This window comes from Anabrus simplex, chromosome 4 (genome assembly GCF_040414725.1).
Source record: "Anabrus simplex isolate iqAnaSimp1 chromosome 4, ASM4041472v1, whole genome shotgun sequence".
Classification (NCBI taxonomy): Eukaryota; Metazoa; Arthropoda; class Insecta; order Orthoptera; family Tettigoniidae; genus Anabrus; species Anabrus simplex.
Window position 1 is genome coordinate 263,391,663 of NC_090268.1, and position 23,883 is coordinate 263,415,545.

Here is a 23,883-nt window from a genome sequence, read left to right on the forward strand (position 1 = left end):
GGCCATTTTTTAGCTTCACATCCGTGGTATGTATAAAATACTACCTTATTATCCCCGAAGCTAAGTACACAAAAGATAAATTGCCGTACTTTACTCAAGTAAAACATTCCTACACTGAACGACAAGGCAGAGGTAGGTTCTGCATAAAGTCGAACACTATTCTAGCGATGTCATCCCTATTTTTACACATTTCCATGACAACTTCGATTTTCTTGTAAAATTTACAAGCTCGCCTCTCGTGCACTAATAGTTCTGCCACTGCAGACCTTTTAGCATTATCATTCAATAATGAAGATTTTATTTTTGAATTTAAAGCCTTGCATGCTGAGGACACCTCTACGTTTGGTCACCCGAAACGATAACCATAATTTTCGTGATAGTACTGAAGGAAATACTTATATGTTATCACTTCCTCCAGTTCTGTGTGTTTTGAAATCAATAAACTGCGAAGAATTTTACAGTTTAGGCCGGCTTCTATGTAGGTAACAGGAGTAGTGGCATAATGGCTATTTTGGGAAAAGACTCCATGTGAGGATTAACTTTTATCAGCACATCTTGTAAAATTGTATGATGTTTATCATGCATCACTCGCACATCAACAGGAATGTTGTGAGATGGACAGCAGGCAATGGTATGTTGATAAACGGGGTGAAAAGTCAGGTTGTGAGTTTCACAAATAGGAAAAGTCGTCTCAGTTTTAATTACTGCGTTGATGGGGTGAAAGTCCCTTTTGGGGATCATTGTAAGTATCTAGGTGTTAATATAAGGAAAGATCTTCATTGGGGTAATCACATAAATGGGATTGTAAATAAAGGGTACAGATCTCTGCACATGGTTATGACGGTGTTTGGGGGTTGTAGTAAGGTTGTAAAGGAGAGTGCATGTAAGTCTCTGGTAAGACCCCAACTAGAGTATGGTTTCGGTGTATGGGACCTTCACCACCCTCAAGAACTGGAAAAAATCCAAAGAAAAGCAGCTCGATTTGTTCTGGGTGATTTCCGACAAAATAGCGTTACAAAAATGTTGCAATGTTTGGGTTGGGAAGAACTGAGAGAAAGAAGAAGAGCTGGTCGACTAAGTGGTATGTTCCGAGCTGTCAGCGGAGAGATGGCGTGGAATGACATTAGTAGACGAATAAGTTTGAATGGCGTTTATAAAAGTAGAAAAGATCACAATATGAAGATAAAGTTGGAATTCAAGAGGACAAACTGGGGCAAATATTCATTTATAGGAAGGGGAGTTACGGATTGGAATAACTTACCAAGGGAGATGTTCAATAAATTTCCAATTTCTTTGAAATCATTTAGAAAAAGGCTAGGAAAGCAACAGATAGGGAATCTGCCACCTGGGCGACTGCCCTAAATGCAGATCAGTATTGATTGATTGATTGATTGATTGATTGATCGATCGATCGATTGATTGATTGATTGATTGATTGATTGATTGATTGATTGATTGATTGATTGATTGATTGATTGATTGATTGATTGATTGATTGATTGATTGATTGATTGATTGATTGATTGATTGACAAGTGACGTTAATCTGGAAACAGCTTTGCTACTTAAAGCGTGTAAGCTTAGGAAAGCATTACGGCGTACCTCAAGCCGCTGAGTATTCTTCCAAGCATAATATTTAAATGAGAATGCAAATTGCTTTGACTCTGATGTAGTAGGCCTATGTCTACTGAAATTGTCACATTCAATCAAACCCATTACATACGTGACACCTTCATTTTTACTTGCCTACCACTGTATGTATGTTGGGTATTCAGCTCGAAGGCTGGTTTGATCCTCCGCAGTTCCGCCGACAGCTGTCATAAACAGCCTCGGCATACTAGGGTAATGAGGAATGAGGTTGTTTCCCGTTTCTTTGCTCACCGAGCCATAAGTTGCTATCACATATCAGTCCGCCAAGCCCACTGAAATGCATGTACCAACTGACCCTATGAGTGATATTTTCACACCATTCATAACAGGGACTGGCTGCGTAAGGTATTAGTAGCATCGCTCATACCTCGGTCACCTTCATATTGTCAGAGCCAAGAATGAGACTGAGACAGGACAATGAAAGTAACAAATGTATTCTAGCCCATACCAGAAAACATAGTGTACTGTTAACACTACATCTTGCCAGCAAAGGCATATACCACTGTAAAGTGTATCGATTATGTGTGACTTTTGCTCATCATCGAACACATGACTGCACTTACAGCCTGGTCCAGTTGTTTTCTTCTCTACTAATTTGCCTTTTGTCATTACTAATTCTTCACTTCTCAATCTTGCGTCCTTCATTACCTTTGTCATATTGTCGCTACCTCTTTTATTTACTGGACTTTCACACTCAGACTGAGATATTTTTACAATAAAAATACAAACGAACACACAAAAACGAATTTTTGCGCACCGCAGCAAGTTAGCCTAACCACATAAACTTCAAAACACAACCTCCGAGTAACAGAACAGAACGACAACTCGAGTTAGTTGCAGCAGATAGAAACAACAGACAGAGCTCCAAGTGAATAACACTCTAACCGCATGACCAGTCCAGCTGACGAAGGAACACATTCCTGGAATCTTTTCCTTCTTCGACTGACGGGAAACTTTCTATCGCCTGCAATGCTATTGAAGTAAGTGAAATGTTTTCCTTCTTCATATGTATTGATGCGTCTTTGCACATCGCACAAAATGGCTATCACGTTTATTTTGTCGAAAATATGGAATCTTTTCCTTCTTTATTGACCGTTGTTTTCCTCACTGAGTCACAACTCAGTGAGTCAGAAGGTGTTACTGCGTATCAATCGGACAATCCCACAAAAACAAAAACAAAAAAAAACACCAATAGACCCTAAAAGCATCTGGTTAAGTGGACAAAAAGATAGAGTTCTAGGTTTCTGAGACCATGATGTTGGGTTCGATCCCGGCTCTGTACATTGGTATTCGAAGTTGCTAAAATATGCCATTCTTGTGTTGGTAGATTTAGTGGCACGTAAAATAACTCCTACAGGACAAAATACCGGTATCTTTGCGTGTTCGTAAACATTAAAATTAGTTAGTGGGATGAAAAACCAATAACATTATATTTGGACCCTAACAGTCATACTTGCACACCATTCATATCGGAGAATGCCTGCATAAGAACTGGTGATAAAATATGTTTGCAGTGTTTATTAAATAAATAATAGGTAATAATTTAGTTTCTAATCACATTCATGCTCTCTTTATGTCAATATGAGATACGAAAAGCACACAATTTGAAACCAAATGAAAAAAATACACTTTAAAGAAGACACGTTCGCATAAAACCTCTCTGTGATTTATACCAAAGGAAACATTAATGATTATGAACTTCGCTGTAAAAATAATAATATTAATGTAAGAGGGTTGAAACTGGGTATCAACTATACACAGGTTCAGAGCGTAGCATTATAAAAATGGGCTATTTCATTTGTATCTGAGAAATAAGAGGAAAATTGAAGGATGGTTTCTTCTTTGGTGATCGAAGCAACGTACTGAATAAAATTCAGCCCCATAATCTGTAAATGCCGTTTTTATAACCTCATAGCAGGAAATAAAATGCAAATTTCTTCGATAATAATTTCGTGTGGCTATTTCTAGCCGAGTGCAGCCCTTGTAAGGCAGATCCTCCGATGAGGGTGGGCGGCATCTGCCATGTGTAGGTAACTGCGTGTTATTGTGGTGGAGGATAGTGTTATGTGTTGTGTGTGAGCTGCAGGGATGTTGGGGACAGCACAAGCACCCAACCCCCGGGCCACTGGAATTAACCAATGAAGATTAAAATCCCCGACCCGGCCGGGAATCGAACCCGGGACCCTCTGAACCGAAGGCCAGTACGCTGACCATTCAGCCAACGAGTCGGACAATTTCTTCGATTATACCAGTCTTTTAAAATTAAATTTATATTCTGTTAAAACTAAACACTTCATCCACCTTGGAAGTGGGCGTTACGGTTAGGAGACAGCTGGTATTTCATATAATTTTATTTCTATTCGTATAATATGGCTCTAATTAAGGTAACTTTAACATTCTTCCTAAATAAAGGAAAGGTTTCGGAAAAATAGCAATTTTTATGCAATTTGCTCCATTTTCAAAATCCCAGGTGAAACAGTGTCTGGTTTGTTATCAGTTAATGTAAGAAATTTCATTTCTCCGTATTGAACTAAGAATTACAATATATAACCTACATATAGGTGGATAATGAAGGTTATTTATTGGTTTGTTATCTTGAAACTTATTTAGCATAAATTGGTTAGAGAAAATAAAGGAGTAATTAGTAGTATCATTTCTAACTTAAATGCAATCCCTATATTGTGAGCAGAATTCTCATTAACATGCGTTACTACATCTAAAGAAAGATTTTTTTCATACTTAACACAAAATATTTCTTATAATTACCAACTTTTATTGTAAAGAATGCTATAAATTACGAATGTTATATGAACGCATAAGTTGCACATTTGAAAGGAAATCAGAATTAAGCTCTCGTACAGATACTCATTCCGAACTGCTGAAAAAGTGATTTTCAGGTACTCATTCCTAATTGGACGAGAACGTTGCTTTCATTTGATTTACACTGACCGGAATTTCTTACATAAGCTTTCACTTCAGATGCGGAATTAAAGTGCCTCACTCATCGTTCTTCAATACCTAAACAAGCAAGTTCAGTTCTTCTATTTTTCCCAGTCCGCAGATAATTATGACGAGAATGCATTTTAGTTTGTAGGCTGAATGGTACTATACTGACTGAGCAAATGTCATGGGATAGCGGAGCACTGATGCGCAGGTGTGTTGTCTGCGTACCACTCGCCCCCTGTGCCAGCGGCAGTTGTATAGGAGACCTTGTGAGCAGTGGCTGTGCATGTGACAGGTGTAACATGGAACGTCGTCGTGATCTGACACCGTTCGAACGGGGTATGGTGGTCGGTGCCCGACGGATGGGAAGTGCGATTTCGGAAGTGGTGCGTGAATTCGGCTTCACACGATCAACCGTGTCCAGGGTGTATCGTGAATGGTTGAATGGGGGTGTCACCGTCCACAACAGACGAACGACCGGCCGTCGAGCCACCCTCGATGACCGTGACCGGCGACATCTGAGACGGATTGTCAATAGTGACAGACGGGCAACCGTGCAACAAATTAAGGCACAATTCAACACAGGCCGTGCTAGACACGTCTCCCAGTGGACAATCCGTAGGAACATGGGTTCTATGGGGTACGGGAGCCGGCGCCGCACACGGGTGCCACTGTTAACCCAACGTCATCGGGCACAATGACGCGCATTTGTCGCCAATCACCAGGGATGGACACTGGAACAATGGCGTAACGTGATATGGTCGGACAAATCATGATTTCAACTGCACCATGCCGATGGGAGGCACCGTGTATGGCGCAGACCACATGAAGCGATGGATCCCGCCTGCCTCGAAGGTATAGTCCAGGGCGCTGGTGTCTCTGTTATGGTCTGGGGTGCATTTTCCTGGTATGGAATGGGCCCCCTAGTTGTTCTGGAAGAGACTTTGAATGGTACGCGGTATGTTGAGCTGCTCGGAGACCATCTCCACCCATTTTTGGCCTTCCAGCGCCCAGACGGTTCTGCGGTGTTTCAAGATGATAACGCGCCGCCACATCGCTCCCACGTCGCCCGGAAATGGTTCCAGGAACATGCAGCGGAGGTGCAACGACTGCCATGGCCACACAGGAGCCCCGGTATGAACCCTGTCGAGCATATCTGGGTTGTCCTGGAACGCAGGCTCCGTAATATGGATCCTGCACCCACGAACAGACCAGCATTGGCGGCCGCTCTGCAAACAATTTGGTGTCAGCTGCGTCCAGAGGACTACCAGGGACTTGTCGATTCACCTCCACGGCGTCTCACTGCAGTTCGCAGGGCCAGAGGAGGCCCCACACACTATTAGGTGACTATCCCATGACATTTGCTAAGTCAGCGTATAACACAGATGTAATCTGAACACATCTACAGTACCTTCGAGCATTGTCACTCTTGAAAAAGTAGTGTCACCATGTGCCACAGGATATGGAAAAGCTACTAACACAAAAATCTTGTTTCCTGTTATTTTCGCCCGTTCTGTCCCAATATTTTAGTGGAGTCCATCCTTAAACACGAAATCCACACAGCCTGCGTGAGCACAATTGAGGAACTAATTGATGAGAGGTAGCGTCCCCGGTCTAGAAAGCCAAGAATGAGGACCGAAGGATTCATCGCGTGTCACCTCGTAATTTGCAAGCTATGGGTTGCTATGGGTTTAGGGTTGCTTTGTTTGGTGGGGATGGGGTCGTTCTTAAATGTATTTAGTTTAATGTAATAGAAAGCTAAATCTATACATAAGCCAATTAGGGCATTTATGTAATTACCTTGGACGTACTGTACCATCTCTCATTGTAAACTGATTGTCATTTCAATCACCTTTGAGTGTCTGTAATAACAAAACAATTTAATATTTCTATTCTTCTTCTTGGTTCGAATGTACTTATTTTGGTCCACGCTTGTTCAATGGACCTACTTTGGACCTCGCTTTTTCAACTTTTGGGATTTGATCTTTGCCCAGTATTGGCGCATCTTCTGCCAGTGTAATTCCTTTTTAATTCCTTTTTTTTTCATCAGTCCAGGAGGTACCTTTCTTCCGGGGATTTTCCTGAAATCCATAGAGTTCCTTCAGGGTACGTCGTACAAACCGTCTGTCTTGAAGATTTGATATTCCCAGCTCTTTAACCTCCTTCTCATTTTCTGTCAGCCAAGTGGTACGAATCTTCTTGTTCTGCCAGAAGATGAACAGGCGATTGATCAGTCTTTTGGAAGACAGTCTCGCTATATGGCAATAGCAGGCCACTCTCTTTTTCCTAGCACAATCAGGGAGCCTCTCTATTTGCTCATAGAGCTCGTCTACGGAATTCTTCATCTTCCTTTACCGGACCTGATATCTTCCTGAGAATTCTCCTCTCTCTGACTTCCAGTATCTCCATCAGACCTCTTCGGTTCAATGAAAGACACTCCATGGCATACGGAGCTTCTGGTCGAATGACTCACGTGTAGTGCTTGTTTCAGATTGCGTGATAAGCAGTTTTTTATAAGTGCTCTTTGTCAGTCGATAGGCCCCTTCCAACTTGTTGACTCTCATGGACAATGATTCTCTTTCTGATAAGTTGGGTTCAATCCATTCGCCGAGATACTTAAATTTATCAGTCCTCTTGATTTTCCCCGTTCTAGTAGTATCTCTCTGCTGGCTTCTTTGATGTTGGTAAAGATCTCTGTTTTCTCCAAAGATTAAAGATCCACTCTGCCTGCCTGTCTTCTGAGGCAATTGATCGTTATTCTTGCTGCATCGAGCGAATCGGCAATCAGTGCCATGCCGTCAGCAAAGGGGCCAAGCAATCTACAAGTAGCCCTTACTTCTTATGACCCAGGTATATCCCACTCTGGATACCCAAGTTGGTCAGCTCTCTGCGCTTTTCTTTCACAACCTTTTCAAAGACAGTTGAAGAGAAGTGTGGAAAGTCCATCCCCTTGTCTCACCCCTGTTTTAATCTCGAAGCTTTCCGTTACCACGCCTGTAAATTTAACCCTGGAATGGGTGGTTTTTAGAATGAGCCTGCGGGTTTTGTTGTCTATTCTCAGTCCTGGAGATTTTTATTAAGTGTTTGTCTATCAACGGAGTCGTAGGCTTTCCGAAAATAAACAAAAGTGACGACCACCTTGAGGTTTCTCATTTTGGTGCATGCAAGTACAGTTTTAAGGTTGATGATCTGTTGAACACAGGATCGATTCTTCCTGAAGCCTCCTTGATATTCTCCGAATTGACTGTCCAGTTGACTTTCTGCCCGTGTTAATAACGCCTTGGAAAATATCTTGTATGCTAGCGGGACGAGAGATCTTTTGCTAGTGGCTTTACGTCGCACTGACAGCACAACTGTCTTATGGCGAAGATGGGAGAGGAAAGGCCTAGGAGTTGGAAAGAAGCGGCCGTAGCCTTAATTAAGGTACGACCACAGCATACGCTTGGTGCGAAAATATGAAACCACGGAAAACCATCTTCAGTGTTGCCGACAGTGGGATTCGAACCCACTATCTCCCGGATGCAAGCTCACAGTCGCGCGCCTCTAACCGCATGGCCAACTCGCCCGGTAGGGACGAGAGAAATTCTACGGTAGTTGTTGAGGTCAGTACAGTCTCCCTGCTTATCAAGGGGATGAACAAGAACTGAAGAACAATCAGATGGTAATTTCTCTGTTTCTCAGCCTTTCTGTATGATCTCGGTGAGCTTGCCGACAGCATTGCTTCCAGCACATTTCCAGATTTCAGCAACAATGGAGACCTCTCCAGCTGCTTTATTATTCTTACGAAATTGGATGATTTCACAAACTTCTTTCTGTGAAGGAGGCAGCGAGTCCGGATTTGGTGTGGGTTGTTTGTAATCAAAATCTTCGCCGGCTGGATCACAATTAAGTAAGTCTTTAAAATACTGGTCTAAGAGGCGGCAGTTGTCCTTGTCGTTAAAATCCAGGTTGCCCTGTGAGTCTCTGCTTGAATGTTTCATAGAAGTCCCTGGATTTATTTTTGACGAACCTCTCTTCGATTTGGATTGGTTGGTTGTGTGTGTAAGCCCGTTTGGTTCCTAGTATTACCTTGGTTGTAAGTTTCCGTCGTTCCAGAAAGTTCTCCCAGTTGCCCTTGGACTTTTTAGAGATCCATTTCATTGTCTTGTCATAGTCTTCAGTCCACCATGGATGTTTCCTTTTTCTAGTAAGAGAGAAAACCTCACTGGCCGTCTTGAAAAGAGGTTCTTTCAGTGTGCCCCAATTGTCAAAATCTGCCTTCGACTTACTTCTTGATTATTTTTAAGTCGCTCTATATCGAATCTGATCCTCTTGAAGGTTCTGTGTTAACTAGTATTTCTAGACTTATGTCTCAATTTTATCTCTGAGAGGTGGTAGTGGTCTGAGCCCAGACTGGCACTTCTTAATACCTTAACGTTTTGTATTTCCGTTTGGGATTTTCTTGAGATGGGCACATGGTCTATCTGGAATTTACCCAGGTTGATATTAGGAGAGATCCAAGTCTTCTGTTTTCTTGGTAGATGTTTAAAAACTGTATATTTCATGACCAATCCGAAAGTCCTGCACAGTTTTATCAATCGTTCTCTGTTGTGATTAGTTCGTTTATGAAGTTTCCCACTATGTTTCTGTATTTTTTCTATCTTCCCATTTGGGCACTGAAATCACCAAGCAGAATGATGGCATATCTCTCTGGAATTTTAGAGAGAATATCTTCTAGGTCTTCCCAGAATTTGTCAGTTCTGTCCGGGATGCACTTGTCCTCGTTGATTGGGGCGTGTGCATTGGCTAAAGTGTAGCCCTTGTCAGCACATTTGAGACAGAGGATGGACACACGACTGCTTGGGGTGGTAAAATCAATGACTGAATCCAGTATCTTGTGGCTGATTGTAAATCCTGTACCTAATGAGGTACATTATTCATTACCCGTTGACTCACTTTGCCTTTTAGAATTCTGTATCCTTGTGACCCGAAGGCATGTTCATCAGTAAATCTGGTTTCCTGTACTGCTGTCAGTACCCGTTGACTCACTTTGCCTTTTAGAATTCTATATCCTTGTGACCCGAAGGCATGTTCATCAGTAAATCTGGTTTCCTGTACTGCTGTCAGTACTATGTTACCATATTAGTGATTCGGTCAGATGTTTCAGTTTACTCAATTTGAGAAGTGAATTAGCATTAAGTGTTGCGAAGAAACTTTGCCGCCTTGATCTGAGTTTACGATCAAGAATTTCAAGATCCTCCGACTCATCCTTAAAGCATGTTGGTACGGACACCCCAGAATCCGAAGGTCCGCTAACGTTACCAGGGGCAATGGTGTATTGGTTACTACCTGGAGTAGTGCATTTAGCAACATTTTCCTCCATGCTCAGCTGAAGATCATTCTTCATGGGACAGTGACGAATCACTGTCCAAGGTACTACCCAAGTTCTTAGCATGAGAGGCTTATTATTCGGTGTTGTCACCCCTAGACAGGTTGCCTTCGCTGCGGCTAGGGAGCCTTCTCTACCCCACCCTTGCCAGGGGCTATCCTCCATGCCAGAGGGACATAATAAATGAGCCGTAATTGGGAAGGGCTGATTTTTCTATTCATTCAAAAGAAATTAGGCCTGAAGTGATGAAATATAGTGAGAAGGTACGGATGAAAATAATGGCTTCATAGAGTAATAAGAGAATAAAGCTGTAATTGCACCTATCTATAAGCAAGGGGACAGGAAAGATTGCATCAACTATCGACATATTTCATTGATCACTAGCATATGCCAGGCAAAGTGTTCACTGATATTTTTGGAAAGGGGGTGAAATCAATGGTTGGAATTAAATGAAATGGCCTATAGAGTTTAGTGCCGGGAGTGTCCGAGGACATGTTCGGCTTTCCAGGTGCAGGTCTTTTGATTTGACGCCCGTAGGGGATCTGCGCGTCGTGATGAGAATGAAATGATGATAAAGATGACACATTCAGCCAGCCCCCGTGTCAGCGAAATTAACCAATTATGGTTAAAATTCCCGACCCTTCCGGGAATCGAACCTGGGACCCCTGTGACCAAAGGCCAGCACGCTAACCATTTAGCCATGGAGCCGAAAAAATCAATGGTTGATAGTATGTTGGATGAAAACCAATGTGGTTTCAGACCACAGAGGGGCTGTCAGGGCCAGATTCTCAGTATACAGGAGGTAATTTAAAAATGCTACGAGAGGATTAGGCAGTTATGTTTATGTTTCGTAGATACAGAGAAGACATACCGAGTACCGTGGCAAAAGATGTTCGCCGTACAGAGAGACTATGGGATTGAAGGTTGGATTATTAAAAGCAAGCAAAAGGTATTTGCAATTGGGCTGCAGTGCGAATTAATAGTAAATGAGTTCTGGTTCAAGGTACTTACACGGGTTAGATAAGGCTGTAATCTTTCACCTTTGTTGTTCATAGTTTATATGGATCAGTTACTGAAAGGTATAAAGTGACAGGGAGGGATTCAGTTAGATGGAAATGTAATAATCAGTTTGGCCTATGCCGAAGACTTGGTATTAATTGGCAGATCTGCCGAAAGCCTGCGGTCTAATGTATTGGAACTTCAAAATAGGTTCAATGAGTATAGTATGACCATGAACTTTTCTAATACCAAACTGATATCAGTGGGTAAGAGAACTGAATGTCAGGTTGAGGTACAATTTCAAGTATTTAGGATGTGCATTCTCCCAGGATGGTAAAATAGTAACTGAGATTTAGTCAATATGCAGCAAAGCTAATGCAGTTGCAATCAACAGTGTTCCGTAAGAACTGAAGTCCAGCTCCCAGAATTGTGCGGCTGGTAGAATAACACCGACGGTATGCCCTGCCTGTCATAAGAGGCGACTAGAAGGGGCCTCAGGGGCTCTTAACTTCGGAGCGTGGGTTGGCGATCACGGGGCCCTTAGCTGATTCCTAGCATTGCTTCCACTTACTTGTGTCGAACTCCTCACTTTCACCTTTCCTATCTGACCTCCCTTGGTCAACTCTTGTTCTTTTCGACCTCGACGGTATTATGTTTGTGAATCCTAGGGAGTCTTTCATTTTCACGCCCTTCGTGGCCCTTGTCTTTCTTTGATCGATATCTTCATTTTCGAAATGTCGGATCATTTTCATTTTCCCCTCTGATGAGTGTTGTAAAGAGGATGGTTTCCTAGCTGTACTTCCTCTTAAAACGGTAATCACCACCACCACCACCGGACGAAATCATATTTACACTGGACTGTTTACAGACCAATGTTGCTGTACGGTAGTGATGGCTTGTTGGACTCAGGTATCTTATTCATAAGTTAGCAGTAACAGACATTAAAGTAGAAAGAATGATCGCTGGTACAAACAGGTGGAAACAATTGCGGGAGGGTAATAGGAATTTGGAGAAAAAGGCTATGTTAGGAATGAACTAAATTTATGAAACTCTACCCATAAATCTGCTTCGATGGTGGGGTCAGGTGAGGTGAATGGAGAAAGATAGCCTGCCAAAGAGAATAATGGAGTCGGTCGTGGAGGGTAAGAGGAGTAAAGAGAGACCAAGACGGCGATGATGAGACTTTCTAACGATTTAAGAGGTTTAGAACGAGGCCAGAGAGAAATAGTGGTTTGTGGTGGCGTTTAGTAAATTCACATAGGCTTACAGACTGAACGCTGAAAGGCATAACAGTCTATAATGAAGATGCATACATGTATTAATGTACTATCTGCGCACTTTTTAGTGATAGATTTACACCTTAGTGCTGAATCGGTCGACTTCGGTTATCTTCGAGATTCGTACTGGCAACCTATGAAACACAAACTAAGAATCGCTTATCATCGCTGTGCGACATCTGGCGTACACTTGACGTACTCGTACTGTTGTTGTTTACACAGCAAAGCCAAACTATAGAATTCATGCTAGGAACACGTTTCGCATCGGGAAATATTATATAGTATTATATATTGTGTGTGTGACACAGTTGTTGGCGTTAAGATAATAAAGGTTTAGAAAATTCATATCGATCGATCATATTATCGATTCAATTGAGATTTCATTTCCATTCAGTTGGCAGTATTTACCGGAACCGGCAGTGCTCCCTTCTTACTCCCCACGAAGTACAAAAATCTATCACTAAAAAGTGCGCGTACAGTATGTATCTTTGTATGTATGTAATCGTTCAAAATTACTCTACAGTACTTGGACAGTTCTCTTGCATGGCTCATGAGCGCTAAACAACATGGAGTCATTAATTTAACTTCCCAGTAGTCTACATGGCGTATATCCTCACCTGATATGTCTTCACTGTCCCCCTGTACGGCGCGTTACCACAGATCTACGTGTTAAGCCAATTAATTAAAATTCAAAACATCACTGGCCTACTAATGCAAGCAAGGGAAGTGCAGTCCTGATGTACTGTAAGATGTCTCATTTAAATTGGTTGATGTGTGAATTAGACGCCAGCCGCATGTAATTGCTATTCTCGAACGTAAAATTTATTATCACCTGTTCACTGGTTTGAAATTTAAATTAAAGATCTTCTGAAAATCTTTTCCCTCTTCATGAAACAGATTACGCAATGATATCTAGGAACGACTTCATTGAATGTTCCCCTTAATGATCTTTGCGCTCTTAATAGTACACCGTCATAGAAGTGGATGTTAATTTCCTGTGCCAGCAGAAGAAAACAGACAAAATGTTCCCTCATTAGAAGTGCCCTTTTAAATAAAATATCCTGTGTCACGAGACTCATGAATGAATAATTGATTACCAAGGTCTTGCGGAAGATTTACTGGAGCGCTTGTAAGAGGAATGGGGACTGGTAGCTCATCTGGTTTTATTTTTACTCTCGTATCCTCTTCGGATTGCCCTCGGTAAAGTGGGAATTGTACTTGCTGCTGGAACTGCAGGAGCTGAATATTACCATGTCACAATGTAGATTGTTTTTGTACTTGTTGCTTAATTTAAAATATCCTTTTCAAACTTTTAATAATATCTTCCAGGTATTTTGTTAATGGCTGTCAAGTCATCAACCCAGAGGCTGGTTGGATCCCTAAATAGCATCACGAAAGGATATGCAGTCATAAGGAAGCCATACTGAGGCGTGCTAGCCAAAATGAGGAGTGGGGTAGTTTTCCTCATTGAGCCAGCCACAACTGACTATGAATAGCACTTTTCACGACATCCAAATACACTAGTCGTGTTCTGAGAGTCATTACTCAACAATCCCCATATATCAGTAGCTGCCATACTATCACAGCCCTAAATGAGACTGAGACTTCAGTGGAAGCCACATTTTGCTCTGGCCTGCGCCAAAAAGAACATGCAAAATTTCTTCCACCATCAAATTTGCAATGACGTTGCAATGTGGTTGTTAAGTGTTACTGTTTAATATCAGAAAGATGATGATGATAGTGGTGATGATGATAATTATGATTATTATTGTACCGGGCGGTACACCTCTACACCGTTTATTTAAAAGTTGCGCCAGTTGAAACTCCTCTTCTGGAGGAAGGTTGAACTTTATCTATTCTATTAATTCTCTACTTTCTCAGAAGATGTCACCACGTGGAAAATTTTGAGTTTTTGAACTGTGTCACTTTTGATGTGTTTTTGTTTCGCTTGAAGTAAGAAGTGTGAACTTTCTCTTCTAGAGGACACTACTGAAGATCAACAATAGCGCACCCTAGTACCAAGTCAAAGAACTATTTTGTTGGAGAAATTTTTATTTCAAAAGTTTGTTTCTTGTTAAATTTCTTTCTGTTATTGTTTAAGTTGGCTGTATACCCCTCTTTTTCCCCTTGTTTTAGATTTATCCAATCCCGAATTTCTTTTAGTAATTTCTGACCAATCTGGTGTATCTTCCCCCAACTTGTATCTGTTGCGGGGTCCTATCCAATAAAAACATTGTGGGCGGGTGTTTTCATTCCCCTAACGCCTAGAAACTTCCGCGAGAGTATATAAACTGCTGATTTTGGGGTCTCCGGGCCACTTCTGTTCCATCTTTCAGTGTATTAAGTACATAGCAGGAGGCGGGAAGCGCCTCTTTCTTCTTCAGCCGTTCAACACCAGGTAATGGCCTATTAATAACTTCTTTTCTTGCTAGGTCGGCAGTTTAACACTCGCGGCGGGTTCGAAGCATTTCCATCATGTAACCTTTTCCTAAAATGTAATTACTCTTTTCATCTTTTTCTTGTAAAGCTACATATTGGGATAGAGAGTGATAACCCTCTCGAGCCCCCACTCACATTTGTTTTGAGGTGAACTTATTTTCTCAAACTATTCTTCGTTTATGTAATGTAAAGTGTTCTTCTCTAAGTCACCTCTGTAGTATGGGATTAGCCCTTGCGTTAGCGGCCCAGAGCCAGATTAGGTTTTAAAAACAAAGTGTATTAGGAGTGCAAGTTCGCCTCCTCTCAAATTGTTATTTTAGAGGTCATGTAATCAACCTTCTTTTCATGTAATAGACCTCCGTAGGTTGGGTATTTTACCCCTGTGAATACGTCCTTAGAGGACAGCTTGAAGGTAGAGTTTGGTGTGGCCTTGTGATAGGCTTACAATTTTGAGAGCGGATCGCTCTTTGAAATTTGTTTCTGTATGCCTCGTGCAGGCTTTATGTGTAATGTTTGGAGCCAGTGCTCCTGGACATGAATGGGGTTTTCTGCCCCTTGGCTAATTTTTTTTTTTGGAGTAAGGCGGGGCTGATTGCCCAAGAGTTATGAAGTAAGGGCACTGAGCCCGAATCCAGTAATATTGTACCTACTTTTTTGCTACTCTGTACCTGTTATGATTGTTATCTCTTGTTTTTGAAAAGAAAATATAACCTAGTTAAATTTTAAATTAATTTTACATTGCACGTTAATTTCGTAGCTTGAAACCCATTCACACCCGCACCTTCTTTCACCTCTACCTACCACGGATATCTCCGTAACAATTATTATACTACCGTTGTAGTGTTTAGCCCTAATTTGATAAATACTGTAATTAAATTTACTTGTGGGCATTATTATTATTATTATTATTATTATTATTATTATTATTATTAGAATAGTTGTTTAACGCCTATACAATTGCTTTATATTTTTCATAATAATGTTCTTGTTTTTACGTCCAACTAAACCGGGCGAGTTGGTCGTGCGTTTAGGGGCGCGCAGCTGTGAGCTCGCATCCGGGAGATAGTGGGTTCGAATCCCACTGTCGGCAGCCCTGAAGATGCTTTTCTGTGGTTTTCCATTTTCACACCATGAAAATGCTGGGGATGTATCTAAATGAAGGCCACCGCCACTTCCTTCCCCCTCCTAGCCGTTTTCCTTTCCCATCGTCGCCGTAAGACCTATCTGTGTCGGTGCGACGTAAAGCCCCTAGAAAAAAAACGTCCAACTAACTATTTTTACGGTTTTCAAGGACGCTTAGGTGCCGGAATTTAGTCCCGTAGGAGTTCTTTAACGTGCCAGCAAATCTACAAACACGAGGCTGACTATTGGAGCTTCTTCAAATACCTCCGGACTTAGCCAGGATTGAACCTGCCAAGTTGGGGTCAGAAGGCCAGCCGAAACTGAGCCACTCAGCCCGGCTTTCTATTTTAAGAGACACAGTTTCCCGTAGGAAACTGTTAACATTCAGATAACTACGGTATTGGTGCATTTAAACATTACCAAATGCAACTGACTTCTTTCGGGATTGAACTTTTTATCTTGGGAAGAGAATTATTGCTGTCTAAATGAATTTGATGGGCAGCCTACCTCAGGCCACCACTTCTGGAGAAGCACACGGCCCTCAGAACCTACACGAAAAATGATACCGGTGTGCGAAGGTGAACGTGCATAGATCTAACCACTCTTAGAACTGAAGTTACGGATAGTGGAAATCTTTACCCTTCACAGCACTCCTCTAATATCCTTCATAGTCTAAACGGTAACAGCTTTGCTTTTTTCAGATGCAATTGGAGTTGACTTCGAATACGACCTTTCAGTGGCGGCGCGTGGATAAAGCGTCTGGAGGTTCACTGCTGTCGAAAATAACGTGTTGAAATGTATTGTTACTTGATGTTTACATAGATGTAAAATAGTGACATTGCTGATTAGAAACTCGACTTTCCTTTGAAGGGACACAGCTACAACTCGAAGAAGTTACCAAAACAATGCAGATGAAAGACAGAGAATATGAGGTGCAATTACTTAAAGCTGATCCAATTTCCTCTGAGTTTGGAGACGTTGCTTGCGTACAAGTAACTTCTTCAAGAACGTGTTAGACAGAGTACTGTTGTTTATCATCATCATTAGTCGTTGTGTTCATTACTGAGCGTCGTGACCTCATAACTCCATCATTTCCTTGTTGCAACCTTGACAAGATGTCCCCATCCCGAGCGGTTTTCACATTTCGTTAATATGACCTGAAGTGGTAGCCCAGTGATCTTCTTCGCCTGATCTATCCATCTGCTTGCTGTTCTTCCTCGTGGTCTACTGCCTTCAATTTTGCCTTGTAAAATTACCTTTTCCAAGTTCTCTCCATCTCGTCTTAAAATATGGCCAAGGAACTGGAGGTAACGCTCACTCACACGGGAAGATAGGCGTTTCTTGATGCAGAGTTCGTCCAGAATGGAAACATTAGTTCTTCTTTCTGTCCAGGGTACACGTAGCATTCTCTGCCAACACCACATCTCAAAGGCATCAATGCGCTTTTTATCTTTAGCATTCATGGTCCAGGTCTCACAGCCGTACAAAAAGACAGAGAACACTAGTGATTCTACCAAGCGCATCTTCGTGGCTTTTGATATTGCCCGGCTCTGCCAGGTCTTAGTAAGTTTAACCATTGCAGCACGACCTAAGACAATACAATACGCCTTTTTACCTCTTTATCACAGCTTTATCCTCAGTTGTATCCCCGACACAAAGTACTGCCCTTTAGGCGGTAGGTGGGGTCCCTCGAGGAGTCCGGGAGAAAACCAACCCTGGAGGTAAACGGATAAAGAAAGAAAGAAAGAAAGAAAGAAAGAAAGAAAGAAAGAAAGAAATGGTTTATCTATTGTAATTGATTTAATGAATATTGAATTTTCACGACCGCATTGTACTCCTATTAGGTCATTACTATACTACGTACCGGAAGAGGTTAAGTAAAGAACAAAATTGGACCAACGGACACCGGTGGGATCCTTACTATATATACTGAATACGACCTAATAGGCCGGCAATTTATTTCGAATTCAGTGCGATCGTGAAAATTCAGTATTGATTGACTTGGCCCACAACAGGCGATTTACACGCACTCTACATTTTTGATGGCAATAGTGCCGGACCTGTAGCTTAGATTCTTTCCAACAGAGCAAATATGACGTAGGCCACCATAGCTGAATTGGTAAGAACATTCGACTAGATATCAGAAAACTGTGGGCTCGGTTGGACATTTTTATTCTGTACTTAAGGTATATTACCGAGTGAAATGGCCCCGCGTGTTAACGTGTTATCGGTATGGAGACAAGCTCTAAATTCAGGAGATGCGTGGGTTCGAACCCCGCCGTCGGCTATCCTGAGAATTGTTTTCTGTCGTTTCCCAGTTTCACTTCCAGGGAAATGCCTGGACAATTGCTATTCCAAGGCCACTACCGATTACTTCTGCCCGTCATTCACTTCATCAGTCTAACTCCTCAACTGAGGTTGGCGTCAGGAAGAGCATTCGGCCATAAAAATATGCCATATAAATTCATGTCACCGTGACCTCATATCAGAAAACAGGACTACGCGGTAGGTACACGCTTACCAAAGGATTAATGACTGACAGATGAAATGTCATTGGAGAGTGTTGCTGGAATGAAGGATGACAGGGAAAACCGGAGTACCCGGAGAAAAGCCTGTCCCCTTGTGTCGAATCCATAGTTTCCGGGGTTGCTGAGATGAACTGCGACTTTCTGGATGCCGTTTAAGACAAAGTTCAGTCCCAATAGGCAGGGGAGTGTCCTCATCCGAGGTGATGCAGCTCTTTTCAGGCACACGACCATTGGAGGTGAGCTGCATGTACCATTTTAACCACATACCAGCCCTCCTGCCAGGTTTTTAATTTCTGGCAGTACCGAAAATCGAACCGGGCCCCCGAGGATGGCAGCTAATAATACTAACCGTTACGCTACAGAGGCGAGAACGGGAGAAAGAAAACATGTTCGAAGTGACCGAAATTACGCATGTATGTGTGTTTCTTTCAGCATAGCCCTCATTCAGTACTGGTACACATGACTCGTTGGCTGAACGGTTAGCGTACTGGGCTTCGGTTTCTGAGGGTCCCGGGTTCGGTTCCAGGCCGGGTCGGGGATTTTAACCTTAATTAGTTAATTCCAATGGCACGGGAGCTGGGTGTATGTGTTGTCTTCATCATTATTTCATCCTCGTCACGACGCGCAGGTTGCCTACGGGTGTCAAATAGAAAGACCTGCATCTGGCGAGCCGAACCCGTCCTGGGATATCCCGGGACCATACGACATTTCATCTGAAAAAAAAAAAAAAAAAAAAAAAACACTGTTGGAGGAAAACACCCCTAGCATTTCTAGGGGAGAGGTTGAAATATAAAAATAAATGAGAAGGACTCATATCTATGTTGAATTCATTGTTTAGGAGGTCGCTCAGTTGAACTGTGACACTGGATGGTGGTTAAGTCATACTTCAGCCGCAATTAGAATGGAGATTGAGCAGGGATGAAAATTACCGATATTACAGATGTATGTGGGTATGGTCCAGAAAAGCTCTCAGTGAAACTTGGTACACATATGACTTACCACCTAGAGAATAAAAACTATGGAGATGAAACATTCCAACCCCACTAGGGGTGGGGAATATGAGGGTATGACATGTAAAATTAATGGATAATAACCTATTTCGACCAAAGGACACAAGCATCGGTCGTTTTCGATTATTTTTACATTTCACTACTACCTTAGGGGGTTAGGGGTCTGTATCCCCCCCCCACAACACAGTATTTTACATTCATACTGTACACGTATCAATTTTGGCTGAGAGCTATGCGGAAACATACACACAAACCAAACCAAAGCAAGCCCCATGGCACTCCAGGCCTTGAAGGGCCTGGGCCTACCAAGCGACCGCTGCTCAGCCCGAAGGCCTGCAGATTACGAGGTGTCGTGTGGTCAGCACGAGGAATCCTCTCGGCCGTTATTGTTGGCTTTCTAGACCGGGGCCGCTATCTCACCGTCAGATAGCTCCTCAATTCTAATCACGTAGGCTGAGTGGACCTCGAACCAGCCCTCAGGTCCAGGTAAAAATCCCTGGCCTGTCCGGGAATCGAACCCGGGGCCTCCGGGTAAGAGGCAGGTACGCTACCCCTACACCACGGGGCCAGCAAAAGGAATTGAGCCAACGGCACGTGGTGTTCCCAAGCAGTCACCCATCCAAGTACTCACCACGCCCAATGTTGCTTAACTGCGGTGATCGGACGAGAACTGGTGTGTTCAACAATGTATGGCCGATGGCGGAAACATACACACATACATCCATATTCTCGGTCATTTCGATCATTTGTATTTTCTCCCCTTGCGGCCTTCGGTTCAGTGGGTCCAGGGTTCGATTCACGGCTGGGTCGGGGATTTTAATCGCTTCTGATTAATTCTTCTGACAACATACTAAACTACCAACCACCACAGGAACACGCAATAGCGATTACATCCCTCCATATAGGGTTGGCGTCAGTAAGGGCATCCAGCCGAAAAACATGGCTACATCTACAAGTGCGACGCAGTTCTCACCCGCAAGGCCACAGGTGTCGGAAAACGGGAGAAGCAGAAGAAGGAAATATATTAATGTCGAATCCATTGTTTATGTGTCGCTCTTATGGATTGTGACGCTCTGGATACCGTTTAAATCCACGTTTAGCCTCCTTTGAGACGGGGGCCTGAGATGGGCCTAAAAGTAAATAGTCTTAAATAACCGAGATTAGTGTTGAATCCACTGTTTTGGGGGTCGCATGACTGATTGGTAACACTCTTAATGGCAGTTAAAATCGTGTACATCATGTCTATAGTGTGACGGGTAAATACATATAGTTTTCACTTATTATTTTTTTGAAAGGATCACATACTTCCCAGAAAACTCGTGCTTCCAAAAGGATAAGTTTTAATCGAATATTAGGTAATCTAAAACCTGAAATCAAACACATCTAAATAACTCACAAACTACATAGTCTTAAAATATCAATTAACACGTCAAAAAAGGAATTCTATAAAAATTCACTGCAATATAACTAACTGGTAATAAAAATCTTAGTGATAAACATTCAAAAACTATCCATGCAACGCCGGGTACTACAGCTAGTCTATTATAAAATAAAGTTTTGTAACTGTTTATGTTGTAAATTATTATTCCTGTGTTAAACGGTCTCTGTCCACGAGACCTGCTTTGCACCAGAACGAGCTACGGTCGAGGCGTCTCTAGAAATTTAATTATGTAAATAAATAAATAAATAAATAAATAAATAAATAAATAAATAAATAAATAAATAAATAAAATAAATAAATAAATAAATAAATATAGGTAATTATATTTTTTGTTATTTTTATGGTGATTTGCTTGATCAGGGGTCCTTGTTATAATGAGATGTAAGTATTACTTAATTCACCAATATACAGTATGTTATGGAAACAACGTATGTAAATTGCGCAGTAGGATGTGGCATTGTCGCTGGGTTGTCACTAAGGCGGCCACGGTTTGAATATCAGCCGCTGCATGCGAATTTTTAATTGAAAAATCATATCCTTGTGCTTACCTCATTCAATCTTAGCTACGATCATTGTTTACAGTTACATAAAACTACAAGCTTGATTGCTTGTAACTCGCGCTTGCAACTCATGAAGTTAATTTCCAATTCTCTGTGTAGGAAGTGCCAGTATTAGTTTGGCCACGTGTACTTCTTTTGAGAGATGAATCCCATTTATTTGCCTGTTATTGGTGCACAAAAATATTTCGGGAAATGCGTTCATCAACTAAAAGTTCACATGGATAGTTGTCAGCCAGTGGGTTCGAACCCCACGATCGGCAGCTCTGAAGATGGTTTTCCATGGTTTTCCATTTTCACACCAGGCAAATGCTGCGGCTGTACCTTAATTAAGGTCACGCTCGCTTCCTTCCCTGCCGACAATGGAGTTTTAACCCACCATCTACCAAACACAAAATAATAGCTACAGGGCGCAAACCATGCAGCCAGTAATGAAGTTTCACTAACTTCTGTAATAATCTCATCTAATTCGAATGAACCTCGGGCAGACAAGATCGTTGATAAGACAAAAATATGAAAGTGCCTTACTCCAGACGACATACTTTCTACAATGACTTCCCATTTCAATAGATGTTTACGTTGAAACTTCCCAATAGTTTTCTATTTTTGGTTTTGTTTTAGTTTTAGTCAATGCCACCTCCTGTGATGATGCATGATTCTTTTCATTTTAGTCATTTGGCAGATATCCAGTTAAAATGCATGTATCGGAATGAAGAAGAGAGAACTGGTGGTTTTACAATTCAACTCTTAATCACCATTATATATTCAAGTGTGAAAGTATCTGGATGAACATGTCAGCAAACTGAAAAAACAAAAAAAAAAAAATTCAAGGCTGTAAGAAATAAATATCAAGCACCGGAAAGGTCATTTGAACGTCATATTCGATGCTAGAGAAAAAGAACGGTTTATGGAGATTCTTCAAGACCCTCCAGACATTATTCGTATCGTGAATATAGTACTTACCATGTGATTCAATTTGACAGTGTTTGAAAGAGAATGTGATATCCTTGACTTGTCTGCGAAGTGCGCGGGTAACACTGTAACCGTTGATTTCCATATCACGTTATTATCTTTCTCCACACTCTGCCGAATGTTTGCTTTCCGCATTACTCGATTAGTGCTTTTCCAAATAAGGAAGCAAAACACAGCTTATTTCATTATCATACATATTATCACAAAAAATTCTGGAAGCGCTTTTTGGGTGTCTTTGAGAAGTCTGTATCCGTCTTATAACAGCAAGAATACTCTTTATCTAACAGGATAGCATATTACCATCATTTCATACAGAGTTTTGAGATTATTGTTAACTCTTAGACCAGCATCATCAGGTTGTCCTTAGAGAGATCTTCGAAACTATTCCATGCATGTCTATCCGACTGTTCCAGAGTGAAAATTATTTATTATTCTTCTTCTTATTATTATTCTTTATCTGTTTACCCTCCAAGGTCGGTTTTTTTCTCGGACTCAGCGAGGGATCCCACCTCTACCGCCACAAGGGCAGTGTCCTTGAGCTTCAGACTCTGGGTCGGGGGATGAGAATTATTTCGTGGCCTAAAAACCCGTTATGATGATTAATCACTTCTTTAAAGGAAATTAAGATTGTTTCTTTCAACTTGTAGTAGTAGTAGGTGTAGTAATACTGGTACCGAACGAGTTGGCGGTGCGGTTAGGCGCGAGCAGTTGTGAGCTTGCATTCGAGGATACTGGGTTCGAACTTCACTGTCGGCAGCTCTGAAGAAAGTTTTGCGTGGTTACTTATTTAAACACAAGGAAAATGCTGGGGATGAATGTTAATTAAGGCCACGGACGCTTCCCTCCTCAGATTTTCCTCTCCCATCGTCGCCGCAAGACCTCTCGATGTTCTTTCGACGTAAAACTAATTGTAAAAAAAGAAAAGGTAGTAGTAGTGGTCTTTATATTTCCTTACTGACTGCAATCTTAAACTAAACCTGTCCAGCGTGGAAGAGGAAATACACAAAGATAAATAATAATATGAGATAATTCTTCATCATGCGGAGAGGAGGAAAATGGATCATTTCAACAATGGTTTGGAAATTACTCATTACCGCTTTTGACAAATCCGACTTCAAATACAGTAAGATCGTAGTATATTCTAACGCTGATATATCCCAGATTTTGTTAACATATTTGGTTGGCATTGCCTTAAATTGAGACCACCAGACCAGTAGGTAAAAACGTGCTGGATTTATTTGAAGGGACGTGGATTCCATTCGCTGAAGCTCACTCAGCATACATCGCAAAGAAAACCCGGGGTTAAAGCTGGCCTACCAAGTATCGAGGATAGTGAAAACATTACCTTCCACTCTTCCAGAGGCCTCAATGGCCTGTACGGAGTAGACTTTTTGGTTTTACTGACATTACCCTCAATGAAATATTGTCCTTTCCAAGTCACCTTTGCGTGAATTAGAAATGCTGGCACACATGGTCTCCGACGCATCGAAAGCTCGATCGAGTAACACAGAATCTCCGACGACTGGAGACTCAGAGACGACTGTAGCGTTATGGGTTTGGGGATATTACAGATGCACG

At 41.8% G+C, this 23,883-nt stretch overlaps 1 non-coding gene across 1 annotated transcript; it reads right to left on the minus strand.

Moving 5' to 3' along the window:
* Positions 1–19,917: 19,917 nt before the first annotated feature.
* LOC136872995 (5S ribosomal RNA) lies at positions 19,918–20,036 on the minus strand. The gene has a single exon (XR_010860145.2). It is a non-coding gene; the product is annotated as a 5S ribosomal RNA (ribosomal RNA).
* Positions 20,037–23,883: the final 3,847 nt, after the last annotated feature.